Source organism: Aquarana catesbeiana, linkage group LG04, assembly GCF_042186555.1.
Source record: "Aquarana catesbeiana isolate 2022-GZ linkage group LG04, ASM4218655v1, whole genome shotgun sequence".
In the NCBI taxonomy this organism is placed as follows: Eukaryota; Metazoa; Chordata; class Amphibia; order Anura; family Ranidae; genus Aquarana; species Aquarana catesbeiana.
In genome coordinates this window covers 460041571-460050707 of record NC_133327.1, presented here as the reverse complement: position 1 = coordinate 460050707, position 9137 = coordinate 460041571, and positions in this window count along the sequence as shown.

The following is a 9137-nucleotide window of genomic DNA, read 5'->3' as shown; positions in this document are numbered from 1 at the left end:
CCATTTCTGTTTTTCGTTTCTTTCGGATTACCCCATCTGAGGAAGGCAGCATCCACCTAGTTCTGGGATACCATATACACCTTTCACACTACCATTTTATCTGACATCTGTTACTCCTCACCTTGGAAGAGCTATTAGCACTGGAAGTGACTGTTTTTTGTAAACAAGTTTTTATGCTTTGTATTAATAAAAGTGGCATTATATTGCCTTTTCCTATAAAATTATCTTTATGAACATTTCTGCCTAAAAAGTCCAAGGGGGATGCTCCAATCCTTCACTACATTGTAGGTGTACAAACCTTTTGCACCACCACATACAGTAATAGCATGAATATTAACAATGCCAATATTGCCAGTATTCTACCCCAAGATGACATCAGTACGCATTACGTGGAACCCGGAAGTGCAGTATCTGAGTAGCCAGTTGGAATATTGGCATTGTTAACATTCATGCTGTTATTTGGTGGTGCGCTTATGCACTTTTAAATATGAATTTATCTTTAGACATGGTATCCAATCAATGGAAATAATGTAGCCTAGAAATAAATAAAAAGACCAGAATGAGGAGCTAAACAATTTGACTAAATGTTGAACAATCTGCTTAAAAATATGATTTGACTATACATAAAATGCTTTAAAAAACAATTTAATAGCTTACAAGAACCACTGAAAATAGACAGGAAGCCCAAGAAGAAGGAGATGTAAAAATAACATATAGCAAACACAAACAGGCTTTATATGGACAAAAGCAGAAGACTGTCAAAAGATTTTGGGACATTTGGAACACACTGCAAAACCTTGCTGCCTATAGCAGAAGATCTAAGTAAGAAGAGTTTATCCCTTTTTAAAAAGGTTTTTAGACTAGTTTTTTTATACAGTATAAAAAAGAAACTCAAACTGCGCTAGGGTAAGGAAAAAAGAATCTAAAACCCATTCAAAATTAACAAATGGATAAACATGTGAAAAAAACAGCAGCAATTCTCCTGTATAACATAAACACAGTGCACAAAAATTAAATAACCTAGAATCGCGCTATACGTGAAAGTGAAATGTGTTCTCATATATTGACCAATCAAATGAACGGTCATATACCTGGTGAATGAATGATAGAAAATATAAACGATTACTAAATTATAAAACAATTAAATATTAGACAACCCCACCTAATCATGTGGGAATGTCACACCAATAATCCTTGTGACAATATCATAAACAAAAATTAAAAAATAAAGCCACGGTGAGTGTCCAAAAGGGCCTAAATGGCATTATCCCCCGTGATTAAAAAGTCCAACCATACATAGTGCCACTTTTACAAATAGTAGAAAAAGCTTGTGAGGAAATCCACCACCGGTAAGTAAGGGGTTACTGCTTACCAGAAGCCCACGATCTCCCACTACAGAGGATCACGGGAAGCCTGTATACAGAAAAACCTCGCAGGGCACATCAAATGGATCAGCTGTTTCCAGTAAAGTGGGGATGGTACTGCGATCTCTAAAGCTCCTCAGCGAGGCTTCCTAACAAAGTTCTCCTCATACCATTTGGGGATCATAGATGGATATACATGACGGAGAAAGAAATAAACGCTCCATAGTGTAAAATCTTCTTATTTATTAATGATAAAAAAGTAATGCACTTACATAAAAAGCAGGATAGCAAGCCTTAGTGTCTGGTGCGCCGGCCGGTAGCACACAGACAAACCCGTCCTGCTGGAACGATCAGTAGCAACCCAAGGTGACTTCAGTGCGACGCTCCGCCAATTGGCACTATTATGGGCACTGACAGGCGTTTATAGATGGGGACAGGCTGGCAGGTGATGGGCACTGATTGGCAGGTGATGGGCACCTTTTGATGGGGGCTGTGCTGATAATCAATGTGCTGATTATCAGCACAGACCCCCCTCTGACAGGGAGAAACCCCGATCAGCTCTCCCTGTCAGCGTGAACCAAGGAAAGCCATTTACTGGCACTTCCTGGTTCATGCAATGATCGGCTGTGATTGGTCACAGCTGATCACATGGTAAGAAGCCTCTGTCAGAGGCTTTATACCACGATCGGAGTTGACACACAGCACCTCCGATCGCCATGCTGCACACCCCCGCGGGCGCACGCCGGCTCTGTTATCCTGATCACATCATATGACGTCCGATCAGGATAACACAACCACTTTGCCGTCATCATTTTGCTATAAGGCGGGCGGCAAGTGGTTAATTTACTGTATTATTAACTATTTAGAAGGATTATTTATTAATTAATCAGATTAGGTTTATAATTTTATTGTATAGGTTAATTACAATGCTTCATTTATTGGTTACTTGTTAAAGTAAGCCAATTATTTGTTGTGCTAAACGAATTCATTACATAGATTGATCAGTTTTTTAACATAATTTTTTTATGACACATAAGTCTTTCATTGTGAAGGAGGCATATGCCTTTTGTGTTCTGACAGTGATGAAAGTTCAGTGTCAGATGGTGTTGAAGATTTTGAGGGTTTTGTCAACAACGACACTGAGAGCACAGAAGGTAGTATGCAATCTGGTCCATCTGCTAAAAATGTAAGGGCCAGTAACAGACAAACAGTAGGGACTAATAAAGAAAAGCATAGTAACCAGGCTAATGCCATTTCTAAAATGCCTAGTATAGACACAATATTACAAGGCATTTTACCACAGATTAAGACTACATTGTATAAAATTGTGATTAAATACAGCAAAGTATGGTAAAATGTATGTTAAAATAAATGTGCTTGAAACATGAAACCATCCTTTGTATGTAGATGATTAAAAAAGGAATTATCTTCTCATACCAGTACACAGACCCTGTTCACAATAACCCTGATTTTTACCCACTACAGTTCTCATACCTATGTACCCCTAGGCTTCCTTTTAGAAATATTGTCTTGCAAAATGTATTTTTATGTAATATATAAACAAAAAGACATAGAAGGTGAAAAAGTGCATTTTTTCTTTTTTGTGTTAATTTTTAGTAAAGTAGTTTTACTGAAAAAAAAAAAAAAAACACTTTATTATGATTTATTATTATTATTATTATTATTATTATTATTATTATTATTATATGATTTATTATGTTTAAAATGATACTAAAATGATGTTTCTGGTAGGTATTTGCAAATTAAATTTTTATTTATTTTTAAATTTTGCACATCTGCCCTCCAGAGTACTTTTACCAGACACTTGGAAGGCCCCTGTAGAATCTTTCAGACTAAACCAGATCCTCCATTTTGCAATCTCTTAAATCATCTACAGAGGACATTACCACTAAGACGTTTTACGAAACTAGGTGTTTTCTAGACTTAGGCCCGCAAGGAGGCATTATAATGTTATACTTATTTTTCTCCACCCTACCAGACAAATGGTCTTACCAACAGGCATAGAAAAGGGACTTGGGGGAGGAGCTCCTCCCTGAGATTTGGCCCAGTTGGAAAGCTAGACTACACTCTGAAATTCTCAACATGACCCTGGTGGAAGCAAATTATAAGGTGGTATCTCCATGGTACCTGGTCTCCTCCAGGATAGCCAAGATGTAACCTGACGCAACCATTGCATGTTTTCGGGCATGTGGACAGGAGGGAACTATGTACCATATTTGGTGGACCTGCCCCAAAGTAAGCTGATTTTGGATGCTTCACTCCACATGGTCACAAATGTGAAGGTCCCTAAATCTGCCAAAATTGTACTTTTAGGCTGGGTTCACATTTATGCGAATTGGATGTGGGTTTCCCCTCTCTCTCAATGGAGCCGTTTCACATATCTCCAGGGCGGCTGCGGAGCGAATTGCACAGGGGTCCTGTGCGTCTTTGGTTCTGTTTCAGGTCCTAACTCAGGCAAAAATCCAGGCCTGATTTGTCCTTGAAACTGAGAACAGGGAGGAACCAGACCTCTGCTGTGAGCCGCATCTGTATTAGATGTGAACCCAGCCTTAAATAAGCCTCTGGAGGGTGCCCCCAACATACACAACTCATATTCAACTTTTTACTGCCAGCTAAAATAACTATTGCAAGGCATGGAAAACCGCTTCTATTGATCTAGTCGCAATAAAAAATAAGTTGTCTTCGAAAATGCTACACGAAAAAAAAAACTAGCCTTCTAGCTAGGCGAACAGAACAGATTAAGTTAGAAAAGATCTTAAATCTGTGGTTACTCTATCTGCAACTACCTGACAGAGCTGGGTGGACAGAGCCAAGGAGGCGTGAACCCCAATCCTTATTTCTCCTTTTTCCCTTTACTCTTTTTTTGCTGCTTTCCCCGCTTTTCTTTCTCTTTTGCTTTTCCCTACTCTTCTTATGTTCTCACCATTTTGTGCCAACTTTCACACTTTAAAGCGGGGGTCCACCCAAAAAAAAAAAATATTAAAAGCCAGCAGCTACAAATACTGCAGCTGCTGACTTTTAATACATGGCCACTTACCTGTCCCAGGGTCCAGCGATGTCGGCAGGCGATGCCGAGAACCCGCTCGGTTCTCGGCAGCTGCCGCCGCCATCCTGGGTGAGGGAATCAGGAAGTGAAGCGTTGCGGCTTCACTTCCCGGTTCCCTACTGCGCATGCGCGAGTCGCGCTGCGTGTCCCAAGTGGTCCCCGCTCTCTCCTGGGAGCTGTGTGTTTCCCAGGAGACAGCGCGGTGGGGACGGGAAGAGGCGTAGACTCCCATGGGAGTCTATGCCGGAAGTGGGTGCAAATACCTGTCTTAGACAGGTATCTGCACCCCCCTCCCCACTGAAAGGTGCCAAATGTGACACCGGAGGGGGGGAGGGTTTCCGAAAAGCGGAAGTTCCATTTTTGTGTGGAACTCCGCTTTAAGACCACATGATGAAGGTTCAAACAGCAGGCATCATGCCAATAAACTTACAGTATATCAGTTGATCGTTCTTGGGCCTGACCACCTATATTCCATGTAGATAGAGAATCTATTCTAAACCTCCAGGAGCCATGACATTGGAATTGTTCCTGAGATGAATGCTCTTTCTTGTGTTTAGTCGTAATATTGGTTTATAATCCCATAACTATGTTTTGTAGGATTGATTTATGCTTTGTTCTCTGACTGTGAGCATATCAAGCTGGCTTGCTTGTAACACTGTTTTTACCATGTTTAAAACAATAAAAAAATTAAAACAGAAAAAATATATATTTTTCTTTATTGTTGATTAAGCCTCCCGTTCACACTAGGCCAATTTGACATGCGATTTGACATGTCAAATCGCATGCCAAATTGGAATCTATTGCTGGCAACGGCACCATCTGAATCGGTGTGGCGCCACAAAGATTCCCAAAAGTAGTTCCTGCACTACTTTTGGCAACTTCAGGGACAATTTCAATAGATATCTGTGCATGAACCCGCACAGATGTCTCTCAAATCACCTCGAAGTAAGACTGAAATGCCGGTTTGAAAGCTTAACTCACACGATTTCAAACCCGCATTCAGTGTGAACCTGGGTTACAGGACACAGGATCAGCAGTAGATTATAGACAATTGGGTTATACTGTCACCTACAGGAGGATTTGAACATTTGCAAACAAAAACCCCACTGGCCATCCAAGTATACCCTTCCAGTCCCAGCATGCTTCAGTTTTGTAGAAAGTAGTTCATAGGAGTAGATTACAAACAAAGAAGGTGGGAACTGTGTCCCTTAATGGATTTCAAGAAGCAGATTTAACAATCAAGCTTTAGTTTTTTGCTAGTGTCCTAGGAGAAGGGATGTCTTTTCCATATTGAGAAAAGTTTATTCCCTTTTTTACTAGCCATCTTGTTTCTTTCATTTTTTTTTTTTTTATCAAGATGTTTTTTCTTTAATTGAGATATCTACATGCTGCTAAGTTGAACTCATTGCCTTTTTTTTGGGTTGAACTGGATGGACTTTATTCAACCATATTAACCATGTAACTATCCATATTGGCTAATCCTCTGCACTGCCTTGAAGGCTTTACCTGAATTCCACTGGACCGAAGATTGTGAATCCTGTCCAAAATGTCTCCTCTGGGCAGTGGGCTCTGCCCATACCACTTCTCAGATCTTTGAGCACTGTGTTAGTTAGATGCAGAGTGTGTTCTAGATTCGGAGTTGTGCCACAGCCACTGGGGTGACCCGGGGAGTCTAATTGAGTACACCATTTAGTCTGAGCAGCAGAACCTACTGCATTGTCGGCAAAATGTATCACCATCTTCTTCCTGTATTTCCCTGGTTACTGTGAACCAAAGCTGGCCATAGATGGATCTAAATTCTTCCGGTAAGGCAGGGTCTGCCCAAATTTCCATCCATCTTTGGCTATTCCTGCTCCAGAAAAGTCGATCCAACGATCATCTTAACGAGAACGGGACAGTTGGAAAATTTTTACTCAATCGGACAATGCAGCCAATTGGCTGGAGGACTGATCAGTGTATTCTGACAGTGGAGGAGTCACGCTTTCAGAATACAATAGCGCAGCAAAGAGTATTCCTTCATCCATCTTGATTGTGTAGATGTGGATTTTTTTTTTTTTAGTCAGCTGGCTGGCTGAAAAAAAACCCAAAAAACGATCCATCTATGGCTGGCCTAACATGCTAAGGAATCGTATGCTGCGTCATTAGTTGAATGTAGCACGTGAATGCTCCCCTCTCTCCTCCTGCCTTCTTTCTGCTGTGGGAGGCAGCTTCTCCCCAACATTGCTGCTATCCACCAGAGATAGTTCACACTCCAGTTAGTCCTTGTTGCCACCTACAGTGACCTAGTCACCTCAACCATTAACCTCTTCTGTTTAAGCAGTTGGCTGTGTGTAAATTAAGGTTTTTAACTGATGTTACAATTGGTTATTGGATCCCAAGCTCCGGGTGAGCAGTCCCACTGTATCAGGTATTTTTAAGCTCAAGATCCACTAACAGTTCTGAGGCAATCTACAGTGAGCCTCCTCAGGGTCCTGACAATAGCCTAGATCGTCAGCAAATCATTTGGGAGAAATGAGTCAGGAGTGTCCCAGTCTCCATATAAAATGGGCTGAAGTAAGTGTATTGTTAAAGTTTTGACAGTCTTTGGATCCCAAACTGGTAACAGCACTAGTATAAGCCACGTGCCGCTCCATTTAAATGTGACTCTCAGAGCTTTATTTTAAATGTTACTTGAAGAGTGAGTTGACACTACTTGAGACAACTCACTCCTCAGAGTGTGCCACAGATCTGCCAGGTGTGGCCCCTCTTCCACTTTATCCAGGAAAGAGTTTACTGCAGTCATGCTAAATTTTATGAGACATATATGACATGCACTCAGGGTAAACTCCTATAAAGGGCTGTGTAGGAACAAGTCTAACTACGTATCACAAAGTTCGGTAAAGTTGATGTGATATCCAACAAGGTCCATAAGGAGTGCAAAAAAAAGGTGATGCAGGACCAATGGAAAAGGACTGAGCCACAGGTGGAAGTCTGTAACGATTGTATACTCAGGGCTAAGGCTTTTCTCAGCAGCAGAGTCAACTCTGTAGTAGATACATAAAAAGACAGAACAAAAAGCGCCTCTAATGCCGCATACACACAGTCGGATTTTCTGACGGGAAATGTTTGATGTGAGCTTGTTGTCAGAACAACATGCTCCATCGAACATTTGCTGTCGGACTTTCCGCCAACAAATGTTTCTTAGCAGGTTCTCAAATTTTCCGCCAACAAAACTTTGTTGTCGGAAAGTCCGATCGTGTGTACACAAGTCCGTGCACAAAAGTTCACGCATGCTCAGAATCAAGTACGAGCTGAAAGCACTCGGTAAAACTAGCGTTCGTAATGGAGATAGCACATTTGTCACGCAGCAGATTTTGAAATCTCTCAATACAGCGTGTTCTCTTCTTCTTTATAATGCTAGAATAAAGAATCTTTGCATTGCTGCTGATATTCACAGAGTTCTGACAAACAGATTTTTTATTATTTCTCGTGATCTCATAAATAATCTTTGTTTTTTTTCTAGTGATCTCCAGAATAATATTTTTTTTTTCTATTGATCTCCATTTTTTTTTTCTCGTGATCTCCAGAATAATTATTTTTTTCTAGTGATCTCCATAATATTTTTTGTCATTCTTTGTGTCAAGTTACTACAACACCATTATTATCTTGTATTTTTTAACCTCAGAGATACAACTATGTTGGTGTCCCTTGTTAATTTGACATTGTATTTTTTAAATGTACCTGCCTACTCACAAACAAACTGTCCTTTTTGAAGTAAAACACATAGCCAAGTATTTGTCCAAAAAAAAAAAAAATTAATAGGGGTCATAACAAAATAAAGAGGAAGGCAATGCTGGAGAAACAGTTGGAATTTGTAAAGCCTTTGTACCCCAGGGCAGACATCAATTATTTGACTGTCAAAATTGGTAACCTGAGGAGTCCATTTAATAGGGAGCACAATACGGTCCAGGACTCAGAGGAATCGGGAGCAGCAGCACATGACATATATGTCCCGAGGCTGTGGTCTTACAAGATCTTTTGCCAGACCAGACCGAACCCAGGCCATCGCTCTCAACACTTCCTTCCACGCTTACTTCCATGCTGCTCTGGTGGGCTGGGTGGCTGTGGTGTTGGTGGTGTTACTGGAGGTGGTGGAGGAATAGTGTGGTCCAACTCACACAGGTGGCTTTTATTTGTGATTTGGCCCCTCTTCCTCTTGTTTAGGTTCTTAAGAATAATCTCCTCACAAATGAGGCATTGGCCCTCCATGTGTTCCAGTTTACGCGCTGTCACACCTCCAAATGAATCTGGGCCACCAGGGGTCGTTGTAAGTACCGCAGTACCCTCCCGAATTAAAGCAGTTGCTGACTCCTCCAGTTTCCTCGCCTTCCTGGTACTTTTGATTGAAAGGCGGAGGGGAGGAACCTGGGATCCCGTCTAGCTGCTTTCTACGGCCTCCTCCTGGCTGAGACTTTCCTGAGTATGAAAATGGTACATAGTTTTAGTTTTTTGGTCATCAATCGCACACAATTTTGAGCTCATGACTGTTGCAAATTGAATGTTAACAAATATGTTCAACAATGCTATACCTGGCTTAAGCTGGGCTCCTCCACATCTTCTTCCTGGGTGGAAGGCCCAGGTTGGACTTCAGGAGCCTCATCTGATGTTGAAGGAATTGTGGAAGGAAGTGTTGAAGGAAGTATAGATAGCGATGGCCTAGGTTCACT